Source organism: Chaetodon auriga, chromosome 13, assembly GCF_051107435.1.
Source record: "Chaetodon auriga isolate fChaAug3 chromosome 13, fChaAug3.hap1, whole genome shotgun sequence".
In the NCBI taxonomy this organism is placed as follows: Eukaryota; Metazoa; Chordata; class Actinopteri; order Chaetodontiformes; family Chaetodontidae; genus Chaetodon; species Chaetodon auriga.
Window position 1 is genome coordinate 3,805,555 of NC_135086.1, and position 18,969 is coordinate 3,824,523.

Sequence of the window (18,969 nt, forward strand, 5' to 3'; positions counted from 1 at the left end):
GAGCCATTACTGCAGATTACCGGGTCCTCTGAGTCACCACAGAGACCGAGACTCTCTCTGAAACCGGCTCAGTCTGGACTCTGCTGAGGGAGGCTGACTTCTTCCTTCATTACCTTCATTTGCTTATGTTTCTCTCATGAACTGGCCAAGTTTTACAGCGCTAATGTTGTGACACACATGTCCTCAGGTTCACAGCACAGAGCAGATATCTGTACATGAACAGACAGAAAAGGTGTCACAGAAATATATGGTCCAGGTCCACGCCGTCAAATATATTGATACTGCAACATGAAAAACTTTAATATTAATGATTGTTGTATCTCCTGTTAGGTTTTGTAACTGCAGGGTGCAAACAGCAAAAATAATCTTGAGACCTGTCATTTTAAGCCTATATTTGTTGACATGTTGGCACTTTTAGTGTGCAGAGTTCGCTGTGAGCAGCTCCTGTTAGCAGTGGACAGCGGAGGGTCTGATCCAGCACACCTGAGCTCTGGTCCAGGATCTACCTCTCTCGCCTCATTTCCACCTGATCTTAACTTGTTTTTCTCTGTGTATCTTCATCTTCTATCTGGAAACATGATCTGCGTGTCTGACATGTGGCCTTTGCATTTACACTTTACATTAATACCACCATCATTGCTTTGCCGACTCTGATCAGATCATGATATGCAGAGTCGTTAAGCGGGGCTGATTTACTTATTACAGCAAACAACAAACACATCCAGTGTGAAGGGAAGCATTACCATGGACGACATTGCTTTGCTGCTGCTGCCTGTTTCTGCTGGGCTTGCTTGAGCTGTGAGACGAGGTGGAGGACGGTGACCTTCAGCTTGGTGGACTGCAGTTACACCTGGCTAAAATCACACCTGGAGGTGGTTCTCTAGGCAGTTCTGCTTCATTTAAACCTGTTCAGATCTACAAGAACTGACCTCACGTCACTATAGATTGAATATTTTTTTCCATGTATGTTAATGTCCTCTTGATTAGTCAGAGAGTAGCGCCGGATGGAACTGCTGCTTCCACCTCTTCCTCTATAAAGTTCAAATGTATACGAAGTGCAGAAGAGGCCCGAGAAGCTCATTACAGGCAAACACACACGACATCCAGAGCAAACTGTATTAAATGTAGGCTGCAGCTTCACCTCTGGAATACAGCTCAGCTCAGGTGCAGCTCCTGTGCTGATCTGTGTCCTCTGCCAACCTGACAAAAGCACTGAGCTGCATTTGGATTAGCAGCATATCTGAACTGAGCCCGACCGATCACGGGAAGTGTTGGTGGAGCCTGAAGGCCTCGCTGCTGTCGTCTTCATCAGCCAGCTTACAGAAAAACCTGTGCTGTTAGACACAAAATGGCTTCCTCTACAGATGAGCGACATGTTAACCTTTCATCATCTCACTGAACGTGTTGTGTTTCTGGGTGTCGACACACACACTGGTTCAGTGTGAAGGAAAGCGATCGCTGCTGCAGCTGTAATAAGCTTTGGTCACAGCACTTTGTGTTTGCAGTATTGTAAATTCTTTTTGGTTCTGCGTCCCGTGCTGTCGCCTGCAGCGGCCTCATCATCATTCAGTGATGCTGGCGTGATGCATTATTACCCCACAGCGTATTTCCCCTTGTTCTTCTCTTGTTGCTGTGATAGTCGCTGCTTTCAGTTTGTTTCATGCCCGTTGGACTGTGTGTTGTGCATAATTTGTTTCACTAAGCAGCGTTCAGAAATCGTCTTTTCACTGCTGAGTTCCCTTCTACCCTCTGTAATTAAACAGCTCGATTTTCTTCAGGCTGAAAGCTAGCGCTGGCTTTCATTTTCGTCTCCACGCTCCAAAGGAATATCAGAGGCTTCAGAGCATCCGTAGCAGTTTGAAAAAGATGAGCCTTTTTCTCACCTCTCAGTACAATAGGCTGTCAAACAGCCCTGAGCTGAGGGCTGAAGTAACAGCTGAGCGGTGCGTCCGTGACAAAGCGGCGTCCGTGGGAGTGAGGCCAGCTGGATGGTCCTGCCGCGCCGCAGCGTCGTCCCAATGACAAATCATCTATCATCCTCCATCTCCAGCTGAGGGCCCGCGAGTGGAAGACAGGGTCAGGCCCGCGCACAAAGACGGGCTTAGCCAAGACCCATCAAAAGCTGACAGTACCCACCACGCCGTGCATGCCAAAGGACTGCCCGGTTTAGCATCAAGGGTAGCTCTTCTCCTTTGCTGGTAACCTCTACCTTTTTAAGAAGAAACACTGATTGGATTCCTCCCCTAAAGAGGAGGTCGACGACTCCTCGATTGCACTCAAACAGGTGTTATAGAAAGCTGCATATCAAATGTCTTTAAACTCACCGAGGGACGTTGGTTTACTGGACGCTGCTTCTATTTTGCAGGGACGTTACATCAAGGACAGTGTTGACAGAACTTGTCCACAGAAGGCAGTAGAATCCACTCCAGTTAATATATTCCCACAAGTGTTTTGAAAATGCAAACGTTGTCTCCATCGTCACGACCGCCTCACATTCATATTCAAGTCACATCACTAGATAAGTATTTGACTCAAGGGACAAGTTAGTTTAAATGACGCCTATTAAGACACAGACTTTCAGTAGAGGAGCATTTTCTAGCTCCACGCTCTGAACTGAACTCAAGCAGAATGGTTAATTCTGCCAAAGAAGGAAGCGTTTTGTTCATCATCAGCATCCAGAGTGGACACAGCTGACCTGCCACACAGTGATGATGCTGTGATCCAGATAACATGTTGTGTGTTGACTTAGTTTGATGAGCTCCGTGCTGCAGAGAATTAAAAGGTGTCTGTTCACTTCATCTACACGCAGTGTGTACAGATCCAGATATATTAGAAAGGAGTTGAATTCAGAGGTACAGTCTGGTATTTCTGGGATTTTGCACTGGATTGATTACGGTGAACAAAAGGTTTCTGCTCCTGAATGCTGCAGAAGATTAAAACAGACACCAGATGCTCCAGTGAAGCCGGCCCCCCACCATGTTGTTGAAGAGAATAAATGCTTTGACAGCTGGTCTGTTGGTCGTGACGGCCATGGCTGCAGGAACTCCATAACTGTCCACTTGTGGCATTTCGGCATGTTTGGAATTTCACTGGCTATTCAAAGTGTCAATCATCTGCAGAATCAGTTGCGATAGGCTCGATCCAGAAGTAGAGAAGAAGGCCCTTATGTTCAACTCAGACTGCTATTGGCTGCTCTGGTTGCCGCCCTGCATATAGCAGATCGTGATTGGTCAGCTGAGACTCCACAGAAAAAGTGGAGACAAGATGGCGCCAATCTGTAAATGTTTCCAGAAGTAGAGACGAGGAAACACGGATGAAAAGTACATCATCTGCTGATCTGAAAGGAGAAAACGTGTTTCTGTGGATTATTCTCATGTTTTGGACAAATATCTTCAGTGCAGTGGATCTTATGGACCTTTTTGGATGTTTCAGACCATGTTTGTCGGAGTGTTATTGATCTGTGGATCAATGAGAGACGTCAGCGGTGAGTTTCCTCAATGTGTGAATTTTAAAAATGGTTGTTTGTCTGCTGTTGGTGTTTATTGAGCCTCCTGCTTGATTATATCTTGAAATAGTTTGATTGAACAATTCACGAGAAACTGAGCTTTCTAACTGTGTTTAATATGTTAATATAATATCCTGGTGGCCAGTAGGTGGCAGTAAAGTCTACATCAGCGATACATCAAACTCCAGAGAAGAACATCCTGAGCACAGTGAGCTTATTGTCCTTCGGCAGCTGTAACTTAAAAACATGAACAACAGCGACATGTTTCTGGTCACGTCTTAGCAGCGCTAACCAAACATAACCAGAAGTGCAACGTAGTTGTTGCACATTAAAAAGGCTTTTTAAAGAAAATCAACATTTTAGTGACCTGAAGCACCTTTTGCATGTAAAGAAGAGGCCAAACGCACGTGGTCAGACCTCAGTTTAATGACACATCAGGGTTAGCTGAGGGCAGAGAGGAAGAAGAGACCGGGCAGGATCTCTGGAGATGACGATGAGGCACAGCTGGGAACAGGACCGGAGAATTAGATTTAGCTTCAGCTGATGTCAGTGGAGACACACACAGTCCTACAGTACAGAAGATTAAAAAAAAACACTACTGTCAGTGTCAACATTGCATAACAGTCAATTAACACCATTATGTTTTAGCCCCAGATGAAATCACTGTGGGTGACAGCAGCAGAGGTGCCATCTCATCCCACATAAATTAACCCCTGAGGGAAGAGAAAAGGTTTCATTAGAGCTCCATTTAAGACATCCAATGGTTGTTTTTTTTTTTTTTTTTTTCTCAAACCAGTGTTCTCTCCGCTCTCACAAAGAGCAGTTAACGGTCAAAATCAATTACTTTAATGAAGCCTCACGTTACTGTGATGGAGTGTAAAAGAAAGACACGAAGACGTCAGACTGTATTTATGTGTTGACGACTGTCACTGCGCAGCAATAACGCCTGAAAAAGATGCATGAAAAAAAGAAACAGGCCCAAATTAAAGGGCAGTATGCATAAAACAAGAGTTCATCTAAACCCAGATGAATCAATATTTTTAGATTCATGTTTGATCAAGAGGCTCTGTGTGATGTAAACGGGGGTCACGATACTAAATATGATATTTAGCAGACAGGAGCTATTTGTTTTGGTTCTATGGCACATTTGATTAAAAGCACAAAAGTATTAACGTGCTTTAGAGGAATCCAGCAGGTGATTTATGTTTAGCACTTAGTGTTGTGCTTTATTGTGGCGGTGGTCTCGACCTGAGTGCGTTGACACCAACAGTGTGTGCACTGACATGATGGTGGAAGATATAAGGTCTCCAAACACACACGTTCCATGTAGAGTTTGGGAAAAATAACACATTGCGTCTGTCCAGCCTGCACAGTGTGGATGTGAAAATGCTGCTGAGGTGCAGATCCAGAACGTCTTAAACTGTAATCACAAGAATCATGAAAATGGTTTGTTGACTTCCTCCTTCGACCTGGATTCATCTATAGTCTCTGAAAGGATGTGCAACGAGTCGTGACGGCTGCACCGTTGAGTAGTTCAGTGCTTAACGGTGAATTACATCAGATCATCATCTGTGCAGATTGAATCTCACAGACAGAACAAAGCTGCTGATCAGACCAACACTGACTGTAACTGTGTGCTATCACAGCCTGATCTGATAGATCCTCTTTCTCTGTGCCATAGAGCTCCATTAAAACACATCTGTGATCACACTGTAGTTTGATCCCACGTGGACTTTGTGTGTGTGTGTGTGTGTGTGTGTGTGTGTGTGTGTGTGTGTGTGTATGTGTGTATGTGTTTGAATTATTCCAGAGCTAAAAATAGTCCATAAACTGTATTTCCTCCTGTTTGAGTAACATTTTAGAGGATAGCTGTTGTGTATGTAAGTGCTTTCCCCTCCGGGCTGAGAGTTAATGGAAGCTGACGGCTGTTAATGAAGCGCACACAGGTACATTTAACAAAATGCAGCGTCAGCGCTCAGCATTAAATCTTCATGCTGCTCTCACATTTTCTGGCCAATTAGAAGAACTCCAGCAAGAGTCCAATTTCATCCCAAACTCGCCGCTCGGCCTGCAGTCGACCGACCTGTGACTCCTGTTGTATCTGCACCCTGAGCGGCACAGACCAGGGGTCTAATTCAGCCAGCTAATCAAATGGGTTTGTGTTGCTCATTAGAAGCCCTCATCTGCCATGCGGTGTGCAGCTGCTAACCTTTGAGACCGGCCCTGCGGGAGGGGCGCGCTCTCATTTGTATACAATGCATGTCAATGATAGTGTTAAAGGGCAACCAAACAGCTCTTGGTGGCGGTGAGTGGAGGGGGTTAGAAACAAGAGGTGACATTATCCATAAGTGTTTTCCCTCCCTGTGCAAATGAGCCTCTAAATGTACTTGTCTCAGACATCCAAGTTCTGTCAAATGCAGGTTAAGCACTGCAACTTCCTGTTCAGCTCTCTGTAGGCACCAAATGAGCAGATAAAAGACTTTATTGGTGCCATTAATCTCTTAAACTGTACCCAAAGGTTAATTTAAAGATACACTGGGCAAACATGTTCGTATAGAATACACACTGTCTTCAATCAGAGTGTAAACTTTAGGAGGAGCAAAGCGGATGAATTGGTAAAGAATGTCATTAATTTAGCAGGTATAAACCAACCAAAGTGATGGACACATTGAGATTTTGACCTGATGACTCAATCCCCAAAGTTACAGCAATTGATCCACAAATGTCTGCAGCAAATTTCATGACAGCTCATCGACCTCAATGTGTAACAAAAAGAAAGCTCAGAGGATCGTTCAAATCCTCCTCTGGGAACCATGAATGTCTGGATTTGGGTCAGTCCGTCCAGTAGACGTGAACGTCTGTCACTCAGTAAGTAAAAACTTCACCTGCTACTGTTTCATTACACTTCATTATACCGTTGAACTGTGGAGAAAATATGAACTGTTCACATCTGGAAAAAGAAAAAAAGAGCACTGAACATCATGCAGGCAGCCAGTGGTTGTGAGGCGTTAACAGACCGTCAGCAGCGACCTTCGCTTTGGTCATTGGAGTAACACCGACCTCATCCTGGCAGTGAAGCTGCTACTCTCAACAACACTACCTGAAATTAACATGAGGCTTACCAGTGGCTAGCAAGCCAGCTAAGAGCTAACAGAGGACATACTCTAGCCACCTCCAGCCACACGCCAAGTTAAAAGTTCACCACGAGACGACGGATCACATGACCTCAGTTTGATCATCTGTCCACATCCACAAGAGCCTGCAGCCCAAAACTGGTGACTGCATGAAGCGTAGATGACTGCATCTGCCTGTACAGACACCAAACAGAGCATCACCTGGACCACACGTGTGTCTGTCCACCTGGTTTTCTCTGTCCAGGCTGGAGTTTGAAGACAACAATTGCTATGGCGGTGTTCTTTCCAATTTTGTGGACTGTAAATTGAAATCTGTTGTTCTCTTTATTATTTTTGCATTTCCACAAGGACTAAGAAATAAAAAAACATAAATCCATTTCCCAGCAGAAATTTCAATCAGCTTACATCCTGAACGCTGGGAGGGGTAAAATGGCCCCCGGCTGGACCACTCAAAAACCCTAAAGGGCACACATCGCACAGATAAAACTGATAACCTCTTCCCTCCGTGTTGTTACCAGAAAAAATACTCACATTATTATAACACTGAACTCAATTATGCATTACTTTCCAACAGTGGTTAGTTATGAACCGGCTAAAACATGCAAAAGAAGAGTATGGCCACGGACGGAGAGGGCGCCATGAACCAGCCTTTGTCAGATCACATCAGCTCTGTCCTCCATCAACTCTCTCCTGCAGAATTGGACTGTCTGTCTGACTGCTGAGCGGATGGCAGAGGTTTGTCTGCGAGGCTGTGTGGTGACATTAAAGTTGCTCAGTGTCAGGGAGTGACAGCACCTTATAGGAGCCGTTTAGCATAGTGATTAGCCGGCGTCAGCGTGTGGCAGCGGCTCGCCGTAAGCCACCCACTCCTGGAGAATAATGGTGAACTCCTGATATGAGCAGCACGCTGTCCGCGGTCCACTCCAATCTCTCCCCCTCGGGGCGGCCATACTCCGTGATAGATTCTCAGGTCTCCTCTGCAGTCTCATTACGAATCGCTTCCATGAATAGAGATGTGACACATCTGAGAAACAGTGGCCGTGCATTATGGCTGATTCACAGGACCTGGGGTTTAAATCAACCTGAAGGAAGCGGGAAACAGGGACATAACTCAGCCACAATGTCTCCTTCAGCCTACATATGTGACATCCATCGGGAGGTCAGCAAGAAAGCGTCGAGGATAAAAGAGAAACTAAAGCATATGGAGCACAGAATGGAAATGTCTCCGTTATACGAGGCCTAAATCTGAATTCCTTATTTATTCTGGCTATCATACAGTTTGAGAGGTGGTGAGCTGAAGCAGGTTTTCAAACGGCCTCTCTAGAGGCACCGGCAAAACTTGATCCAGCTCCTCTGCAGCTGATATTGAGAACTAACTAACTAACTAAATCAAATTAGTGACCCTGTCATGAAACATGTTTTCATACTTGGTCTGTGTGTTGTCATCACCTGGAGCTGAGTTTTGGGACAGTTCCAGGTGTTCCCTTTAGATCTATCAACTGGGATTGCTGAAGCAGGTGTCTTTGCATTGGTTATTCAATTAGTTTTTTCATTTGATAACAGGGCATCACCACCAAAAACACAAAAAATGCAAAAGAATGAAAGATGTTTTATTGCATTTCTGCCAGCTTAATCCGAAACACTGGACCTTTAAGATCAAACATGTCTTACCTGTTTAGAATTGCTGAAGAAGTCCGAGGCACTGAGGAGGGTGGTGAATTCAAAATCCTTCACTATCTCATAATACCAGTAAAACCATGTCCACGCCTTTCAGCCATAAAGACCTTCGTCAGGCCCTCCACAACGATAGAAAGCTGCCATAAGATTCGGATCAATGAGGCAAAAATGCTACGTGAATAAAGACCTGAATTGTCACCCAGGTTGATGTCTTGTTTGCCTGCTGCACATTTTGAAGAAGGCACTGCTTCCTTATCTTCCCCTCCTCCTCTGGTCCTCTGCTGCAGCCTCCGTCCTGCCGGGGGGCTTCAGGGCTTTAGTTGGCATTAGAGGTGGCTAACGTTGGAGGTTGGAGGCTGGCTCTGACTTACCCTCATCTGTTGTGCTCTTTTAGTGTCACAGAGATTCAGCCGGAAGGTCGGGAGCTGCTCTCTGAGTCCGCCGGCCGCTCTGGCCGTCAGGGCCGATCTCTCCCAGTAGGGCTGCTGAGAGGCGACAGAATCAAAACAGTTCGACTGCGCCGGGCTGTTATGACACCCGTGTTGGTGAAAGTTGCCTCGGCACCCACTGGGTGTATGCAGCCACTTTCTGTAGCCTGGATATTGTGTGTTGATGTCCTGGATTACATAAACATGTTTGTCAAACAATAAGACAAGGTCACGGCAGGATTTCAAGCAGTGATGATTGAACGACCGGTTTGTGTCACTGAGGACGAGACTGAGTGAAGCTGAAAACACATCGGACCAAAAACAAGCCCACAGGTCAGCCACATTCACAGGAGCAACATCAAACTGACCGACTGTTTAAGAGCTGTAAGATCGGATCTGGAAGGAGATCGTGACGGTTGTGGGGAAGCTGCGAGGATGCACGTGGACCTGCCTTCAGTCTACCAATCAGTCTGTTTCCAGAGTCTTCCTGTTCACCTGTTTGTGAATGTGGATCTAAAACAGAAATAATCCAAAAGCCAAAGCAAAGATCTTTCACTGCATCGACAGTAAAACTTTGAAAAGCTCCACAGTGAAGATCGTTCTTATTTGTTCGACATCGATATGTCACACACTCAATTAGCCCAAAAGACCCTGAAATAATAAAACATTTACCTTCAAACTATAACAAAGACGGACTCTCGTCACCACCTTTGCTCTGACAAACAACCTTCACAGTCCACAGACTTCCTGGTTCAGCTTTGAGCAGCTTCACACTGTTTTCATGCCATGAGAGATTACTCATGACATTTCAGGTGCGCTCACTTTCCAGCTGAACTTCACATCCAGTCATTTGGATCATTTAGCTAATCTGTTTACGCTCTGTTTGATAGTCTGAACACTCGTTTCTTTTGCTGTCGGACGTCGTTATAGTGGCGTCACCACGTTTCCAGATCTCAGCAGTTACTTTGGTGAGAACAAAGACTTTATTCTTAAGACTTTATTAACCGATTATGTAAATGCTAAGAAAGTAAGAACCAAGAATTACCTTTTAACACACCAACCTTTAGGAAGCATTAATGTTCGGCGCCACTGGCTGTTAAACAGTGCTTGAAAACCAAATTTCATGAGTGTTTAAACTCATCACACACTTCACATCCTCAAAGCCAAGTTGTCTGTTTCTAATTACCTGAACAAGCCTGCGCCTTGGGGGATTACAGCTTTGAAATTTGTCTTAAAAGCGGGGACATTTGGTCCCGCTGAACAGCGACAGGGAGGCAGGAGGCTGAATACTGATAACTTACACCGCCGTCGTCTTTGAAGAGGCAGAGTGTGACAGTTTCGGGGCGTTCGGTGGTTCAGGAAACGTCTCCTCTGAAATCAGCAGAGATGAATTGTCTCTTTGTTGCGGGTCGCTGTGAGAAACTGAGGACGTTCATTCAGCTGAAAGAGGCTAAAAGGTAGATAGGGAACACCCACGTGGACTCAGACACAATAGTTAATAAAACTTCCATGAGCTGACTGTGAATAGCAATAAATGTCAGCAGCACAAAGGCTGGACACAACGTCCTGCTGCCCTCTGCTTACTGTCTCCTGTTGAGACAGACGCTTGCTGCAGAGAGGACGGACGTGTCTTTTAGGTATATTTCCTCACTTTTTTCTGTTTTTAGCAAATTTCACTGAAAAGAAGCAGATGTTGTTAAAGGAGAGGGTCATTTTAACCTGTTGTTCACCTGCATTTTTATGTTATGAGGACTCACCTGCCTCTAACACACCTGAAGCTTCTGCTGTTAGAGAAATTCATAAGGATTAAATTCCTTTAGCACGACTCATGGACGGACAGCTGATGTGGTTTCACTCAGCAGAGAAGAGTCCTTTTCAATCACATTACCAAACGCATGAAGACATATATGCTTTTTGTCACCATAGCAACAGTTGGAGGAGGATGGAGAGGATGGAGAGGATGGAGAGCAGCGGCAGGACATCAAACCTCTGTAGACCTGCTTGTGATAAACACTGAAGTGTTTATTGCTTACATCAAGGTTAATCAAGGTGCAGCTGTTTCTGCATCAAAATGAATAAAAAAGACCAGAATGAAGGACATTTTGTCTCTTAACCTCCTGTCTGCACCATCGTTGGTGCGTAATGAACGCACATTTTGTGAGAATAACACATTTTTTAACTGCTGAGATTTCACCCAAACCTCCTGGGACAGATTATGAAGATTTAAAAAATGTCATTTCTGCTGACATGAAAAGGTTTTCCAACTTTTTTCAGGCTTTGAAAATGAAATGAGACGAAAACTAAGATGGAAAAACACCCAAATATTATGTGAACAGATGGCAGAATACATGTAAAGTGTGTAACCGTCCCCTCCACACACAGTTTTTTAAATAAAGAATTCTCCTTAAGTTGTGTTAACATCCATTTTTATGTATTTTATATGACAGTGCTGCTCGGGTTGTTTCCTTTTGTTTTCTCTGCTGTGGCTCTGTGGTTTTATGTGATCTGTCGACTGTCAGCTTTCTAAAACTGCTCATCATTTGACTTTTGATTGAACCTTTGATTCATTTTTCTATTTCTGTCTATCAGAGACATGCTGATGCTGCCGAGTCTCTCAGAGAAGACAGTTAAAGCCCTACGTAAAGCCATTTACCTGCCTCCTCTGTGCAGCGTAAATCACTGTTTGTATTCTTTAAGGTCCACTGGCGTCGGGCTTCCACTAAAAATAGGAACAAAATTTTTCATTTCACTGCAGCCTGACTGTAAGAGACCAGAAACAGAGTAATAAAGAGTAATACAGATGGAGGGGCGCTCATTAGCATGCATGAGAGAGAAACTACAGGTCAGCTGACCTTTGACCTCAGCGTGTGAGACCCTGGAGTCAAACAGAGAATGCAGAAGCAGCTCAGGCGTGAGGGATGACGGAGGACAAAGATTAGGAACAAGGATGGAGAGCAGAGAGAAAGGCGGAGAAAAAACTGATTATTGTTCTTTTCAGCAGATCGTACAAGATCAAATACTTACAGCGAGTCATCTAATCAGCCAATGAGGAGACAAACATACTAAGAGGCTTAAGTCCTCGCTTTGTTTGGACAAACAGACGCAGATGCATCATCTTGTATTTCATGTGAAATGACAGAGCCTGTTAGGAAATATTGACCGTGGGATTGTGTGTTTATTTTTAGATGACGGAGGCATTTTGTTGTCTCGTAAATGATTTGATCCTGAAGAGCGGGAGCAGAGGGCCAATCTAAATATGTTCTGAGGATGAGGAGGTCGAGCGGGAGAAGCTCTTTCATCCACCCAATCCGCCATCTACGTTTGTCAGCTTCAGCTTCCATCATCAGACATCCATCATCACCAAACACGTGCAGCGGCGTTCAGCAGCTGCATGTTCGCCGTCCCGCCGCCGACAACACAGACTGTCTCTTTGTGTGAGTGTAGTCGCGGTCACAGTTGAAGAAAGTGAAATCTGTGAGCTGCAGCCAACAGCAGACGAATGAATCAGGAGTCCAGCAGCAGAAACATGTGAATGAACATGATTCAGTGGGGTGGAAGGCGTTCTGTTCCTGGCTGTATGGTGAGCTAAAATAAGCTCACAGCTGTGCGACGCAGCACTTCACCAGACGTCTGTGTCTTTCAGTTTGTGTCTCATCTTTTGTCTTTCCTTTCTGTGCTGTTTCCACACTGCATTTCCCAGAAACCACCCCGTCAGGCCGGCAGTGTGATTTGTGTGTTTGTTTGGTTGGTTTGTCTGTTTAGCTGATGAGGTTATCGCTGCTCGTGCTAACAGAAAAACGGCTGAGGAATCGACGATCACCTGCTATGATCAGCTCGAAACTTCACTCTTGACGTTGGAAACTGCAGTTTGACCAAAGATTGTGGATCCACAGTGGATCTACAGCTGACAGCCACGTAGAAAAGCCTCAGACGAAGCCAGTAAGTTGACCTTGAGTTAAGTATGTTTTGTCAAACTGATGTCTTACATCAGACAGACTTTTTCGGTCCCAGTGGGACGTAAGCAGCTCTCACTGTTTGAATGGCAGCAGAAAGGAGACAGAAACACAGACTGTGTCAGTCAAAACGGTAGAAATGATATTTAAAGGTTTTTCTCATGATGGTTTTCTGGAGGTAAACGTGAAGCAGCACTCTCCCATTTAAAGTCCTGCTTCACTGAACTGTCCATCACAGTGTCTCCCTTCAGCAGTCTGTGGCTCGGTATCAAGCTCCTCCACCTTCAGTCAGTCAGAGCTCACAGGACCGCTCGAGGTCATTGGAGAGTTAAACACAGGTTTTATTCCAGCAAACATCTAAAGCTGTCATGTTGAGCCACACGGTGCAGACTTACCTGTGAAGGTAATGTTGACCTGTCTGTCCACCACTGTGGTCCAAACTGAAATATCCCATCTCTCTGATGGACCACCGTGAAATGAAACTAAAGCCACTGATTCAGACGTTCATATTCACCAGAGGATGAATCCTGCTAACGCTGTGATCCTCTGACTTTTCCTCTAGCGCCACCATCAGGTCAGATACCTTCAAATTCCCATCAGCCTCAGCTGTTCTAACTATTGCTAACATGCTAAACTGAGATGATGAACTTTATATTTGCTAAACATCCGCATGTTAGCATTGTCATTCTGAGCGTGTTAGCATGCTGGTGTTAGCATTTAGCTCAAAGAACTGCTGAGCAGAAGTCCCTCCCTCTGCAGCAGAGACGAGGTGGCTGTGACACAGACGAGTGACTTGTAATGTACGAATAACAAATAAAGTTTAACGTCAGCAGCAGAGCGACGTGAAGCTGTTGAGCTCTGTGACGCTGTCAGTCTCAGTCGCCCCTGAACTCATCATGGCTGCTAATTGACACTCCTCTGTTTAAGAATGCAGGCCTGGCAACCATCAGCATGCCGCCCTCCACCTCGCCGTGTGTCGGCATGCAGAAAACCAAGTTTAATCGGTCAAATGTGACCAGCAAGCCAAGAGGGAGGAGGCGGCGGCGGCTGACGTGGGGACGGGGTCAACATCATCTCTGTTATTTTTAGAGGGGACGGGATTCAAAGAGGAGCGTCAGGACAGCTTAGTTAGCCTCTCTGTCGCTCTGTGTCCCACTTCTGCAGACCACCGTCAGTGTGTTTGAAGCTGGGCTGAGGGAAAAAACAAGCAAAAGGTCAAATACAATCACATCACACACGAAATAAATCACAGATACAGACTTAAAATACAAATTCACTAATAGTGCTGAATATGCTGTACATCAGTGCATCTAACTCCATGGAAAACACCTGAGCGGTCAGGTGGTGTTGATACATCATTCCTTAATGATAAGGTGATGTTACAGTAAACCAGTGAGTCAGACAGTTTCATGCAGAATCAGTGATGTGTTCAAGGGTCATAACAGAAAATCAGCCGTGACAAAATATTCTGTAACAACCAAAACAACAGTTTTAGAGAGACGAAAGCTGAAAGTTTTGATCTTCTCCTTCCTGAGTCAGTGGAGGAGGTTAGATCTGTAGAAGAGGACAGGGGGTAAGTAAGGGTACGAGTGAGGGTGACCCTGGTGTGGTGTCAGGCGGCGCACGCTATCATCATCCGAGGTGTTTAAATAGAAACTCGTCCTGAGGCCTACAGACGGCCGTTGTGGGCTCAGCTGCAACGCTTTGGGGACAAAATGCCTTTATCTGCGACAGGCCGCTCGAACAACAACAGACTGGCGGCTATCACCGTCTCTCGCATGGAACGTCCACTGTTTCTGCCAAACTGTCAGCAAAGATGTCAGCCAGACACAACACAGGCCTGAGTCACTGCCGTCTGATGCGCGGCAGGTAAGTGAAATGTGGCGTCGTAACCTGAAGTAAAGAAGCAAGCGGTGGCATTTCATGGAGATGGTGTTTAATATGATAATCATGGCTCATGAATTTTAATGTTCCTAGAGATGAGCCTTGGGAAACTCCGATGATGACACGGCGCTGCAGACCTCTCCGTGTGGAGTCCCCTGATACAGTCAGGGAGCGGTGACCCACACCCAGGGCCCCTGGATCCACCACGGGGCCCAAAGACACGCCAATCACACGCAACAACGGGCTAATTGTAAAGAGGGAAGCCAGGCTGTGTGTGTTTCAGCAGCAGTGTGACACATGTACGTGAATCTGTTAGAGATCCGGCGGGATGAGCGTCCTGTGGTCTAATTTATCGAACAGACAGAAATCCACAAATCCTCCCATAAATCCGTCCTCCTCCCCCGTGTCACACACACGCGTGCACGTACACACACACACACACTGCGCTTTCAATCACGATCAGACGTTTTTTACATTTAAACTGGGTCTCTTAAAGCTATACACCCATCTTGATTCCCCGGAGCCCATTCTCACTCTTTCCATTATTTATCAGCTCTTTGACAGCAGCGCCGCTGTCCTGTCTTAAGATGACGCACAAATGGAAAGAGACGGTGTCTTCACAAGGTCAGACAAGGCAATACCAAACCTGACTCACACGGATGGGGAGAGATTCCCACTGGTTTTATTTACTGGTGCTGCTGGTCAACAAGGCCTCTTTCTTCTGAGTGTTGGACAGATCAGCACAGAGATGTTCAGGACAAAGGACATGTTCTGTCCCTGTCTGCTTAAAGCTACACTGATCTTTAGACTAACAATGGAAAAAATGAATCCACAGAGCTTTTTAGCATCTTTCAGCTCATTGTTTCGGTTTTATCAGCCACAACTTTACCAACCAGGAAAAGTGGTGACTAGCTGGAGAACATAGTGGAGCGTTTAGCAGCTAAAGAGCAGATGTTTCCCTCAGGAGGAGGAGGAGGAGACCAAAAACAGAGCTAAAGGAGAGAGAAGAAGACTGGACTGATTACAAACTCGACTCCACGTGAATCATCATGTCGTTCTGTTAACATATCAAGTTAAAGGTGATGATAGTGTTCACAACAAAAAAAAAAAGAAAAATGACAGTATCACATGGTTTAGCTGAGGCCATGTTTTATTGTTTAGTTCTGATACGTCAGAAACAGATGATTCCTCGATGTTGATATTAACTTGCTGGGACAAAGAGACAGATATGAGGTCCACTCAGGACACTCAGGACAGTTCATATAGCATCAAATAAAGAGTCAGTGACAGATGAGTGTCCTGTTCAGACCGTTTGTCGACAGCATGAGACAATCCGAGGGGGGAATTTGGCCTTTAAAGTCAGGTCAAACCAGAGCGCCGCACAGCGATGATCATCTGTGCGTCCTCGCTAAACAGGAAGTGCTGGAGGGTCTGTGACACAGGGGAAACTCTAGATGCTGAACTAGCTGGCTAGCTGATGGCTAACATGCTAATACCAGTCAGTCACACCACACCTTCTTTGTACTTGCTCTGCTCTGGGTCATTACTACCCAGGCTCATTGGCTTCATCGCTAATAGCACAGTAAGTTTACATTCCGTTGACCCCCATCATAACTGACTGCAGATCAGCCTCCTTTAATGGAGATTTTACACTCCAGCTGAGGAGGTTAAATAAGCTTTTTATCTTCTTGTCAGCACTGTTAAGACAGCTTATTATTGGTCAGTGGTTCAAATTCACACATCGAAGTTGACCAGAGAGGAAGTGAATTAACGAGCTCTGCAGGAGAATCCACAGACGGCAGCAGCTCAGATGAAATTAACTGATTTTGCCTTGAACTTCGGGTGTGACCGAGCCTTAAACAGCTGAGAGAAGAAGAGCAGGGATCCTGGACAACACCCCTCTCTCTCCCTAACATTCATTACCTCCATTAGTCTCCCTCCAGCCTTCGGTCCTGATGGTGTCATCAGGCTGCGGATGGGTGAAGCTTCTGGTCTCAGAGAGCCCTCCCCTCCACCCTTCCTGCAACAGGCTGATGGGAAGTGACATATGTGTTGCAGCTAATGGGGCAGGAGGGTCACTCCTGGCCAGTAACTCATTGTTTAGTCATCTCAGTGACACTGAGCACACAGCTCGGTCTGCTGATTAGCATGGCCTCCTTTTCCTGGAGGTTTTTCTTGATGAAATTCAGAGGGACAGAAATAAAAACTGGAGTCTTTGTCCCTCCTCTCGAGCGTATTGGATTTCTTTGTAGTGAAATGTTTCCCCTAAGTGCTCTTTTCGCCTTATAGTCCCTGTGTTTGCTCTCTGAGAGACAAACCTATTTTAAACCGTTGCCTCTTGTCAGAAAAAGTTAGCGTGCGATGCTCAACGCTCGCCAGCAGCGCCATCCGGCTCCCCTGTTCGTTTGTGGAAGTGACAGAGAGCGTCTTGTTGTTTTATTAGTGCTGGTGTGGAGGGAATCTAGCATCTGTGTCACAGCCCTGGCTCAGGTGTCAATCAGACACATAAAGCATGCACCTGCCTGCCCGGGGCCCTCTGAAAGCAGGCTAAATGAGAGAGGCAGGAAAGCAACAAATAGAGTGAATAGAGTGGTGTCCCTCCGCCGGCACGGAGCCATAAAAACCTGTTGCCTTTCATTTAGCAGAGAGGATTGTGGGACGGAGACAGTAAACGAGCGGGTCTGATGAAGTCTGACAGCTGCCGACAGAGATGGAGGTTTGTGCCTCGGCGGCTCACAGAGGCTTTACCTTTGATTCAGTGCTTTGATTTGTATGTTCTGTGAAATGTCAGCAGTTTAAAAGGCATTTAACTCACAGAGCGAAGTGCCTTTTAAAGGGCCAGCGTTTATCATATTAAATCAAGTCTCATTGGTTTTTCCTCATCTGGTTTTCTAGACATTTACGTCTGCATCTAGTCTGATGTTTGCCCTGTCGTTAAGTTTTAAGGACTCGATGAGTGAAGAACAGAGCAGGCTGGTTCTCCAGTGAGTCAAACCTTAAAGAAATAAACAGTTTGTTTGTGGGTCAGCATGTGAAGGACAGGCAGAACTGAAGCCCTCTGTTTACCCATCAGTATACAGCTCAACCCTCAGCTACAGGCGTGAGCTTCAGGTCATGACTGGAGGAAAGAGGTCATGGACTCAGGCAACCATTCACCCTGGAGGATAGAGCGAGAGCTGGACCAACATGCATACCTGCCTATTCAAAGAAATCCTGATTGGTGCACAGAAGTGTGTGACATCACCTTTTCCCAACTGAGCCCCGCCTCCGTCAAACCAGCGAAAAGAGAGCAGAGAAAAAAACAACTGTCAAATAAACTAACTGAAACTGCTTGATAGAAAAGAACGTGTTCACAGAGGATCTCAGTGAGAAACTGTTTGAGAAATCAGTGTCAGGGTCTTCGTAGGGTCCTGAACGGGTTGTTCAGAGAGCTGAGAGATGGCACAGAGGCTGAGTTTCTACGTATCTGCTAGCTTTGGCTGATGGACTCGAGTAGGTGAACCAGAAAGATCTGAAAGCCTGGATGCAAGAAACAGCTGTGACTCTGAAACTTGCTTCAGACCTAAAACTGAGACTAATGAATGAATCATCATTTAAAATGAAAACACTGCTGTAAAAAATCTAATTTCATCAAATGAATCATTTAATGTTTAAAACTGCAGGTGTTTTATTAGTTAGTCACTTTTGTTGCTGCTTCGTCGGCATCACACTTGAGATCTACACACTCGCAGCAGCCGTGTTCATTTCTGTGGCCATATTTTGATCCAGTGTGACCTTTGAACTCGCGGAGGTTTAGATTTCAGGGATTGTTTGAAATCATTTCATTGGATTAAGTTATTTTGATTCACATTCAAGGCTTCATATCTGCCCTCCTTCAGACGTAAAGCAGACTGCCTGTGGGACAGCGTGAGCACATTCTGCTGACCTCTGTTATACAACTTTACTGGGAAACACAGGCTCTGTCCCCGCTGCTTCAGGGGCTGTGGGATAAACTGTTCATGCAGAGGTATAGTCATCATCATCTTCATCTCCAAAATACTTTAGAGATCTGGTCTATTTTAGGTTCTGACTGAAAAACGTTTGACGCACAGGACACCGACATTGTAAAGTCTGAGCTTCTGAGGCGTACTTGAAAGCAACAGGAGTGTCCTCTGTCCATGGTCCTGAAGCAGACGTCTTAACACAGATTCAGTTCTGTGCTGATGAGGACTTCACACTAGGAGTCCAAATTCAGCTTGAACACATAAACTCACTCCAAGATTCAGCTGCTGAAAGACAGCAGAGTCAACGTTTCATTGGATTTGACATTAAAGTGGGAATTTGTCTTTTAAACAATAACTGCACTCAGAAATGTTCGTGTAATTTCAGCTGCTTTTTAAGAGATTTTA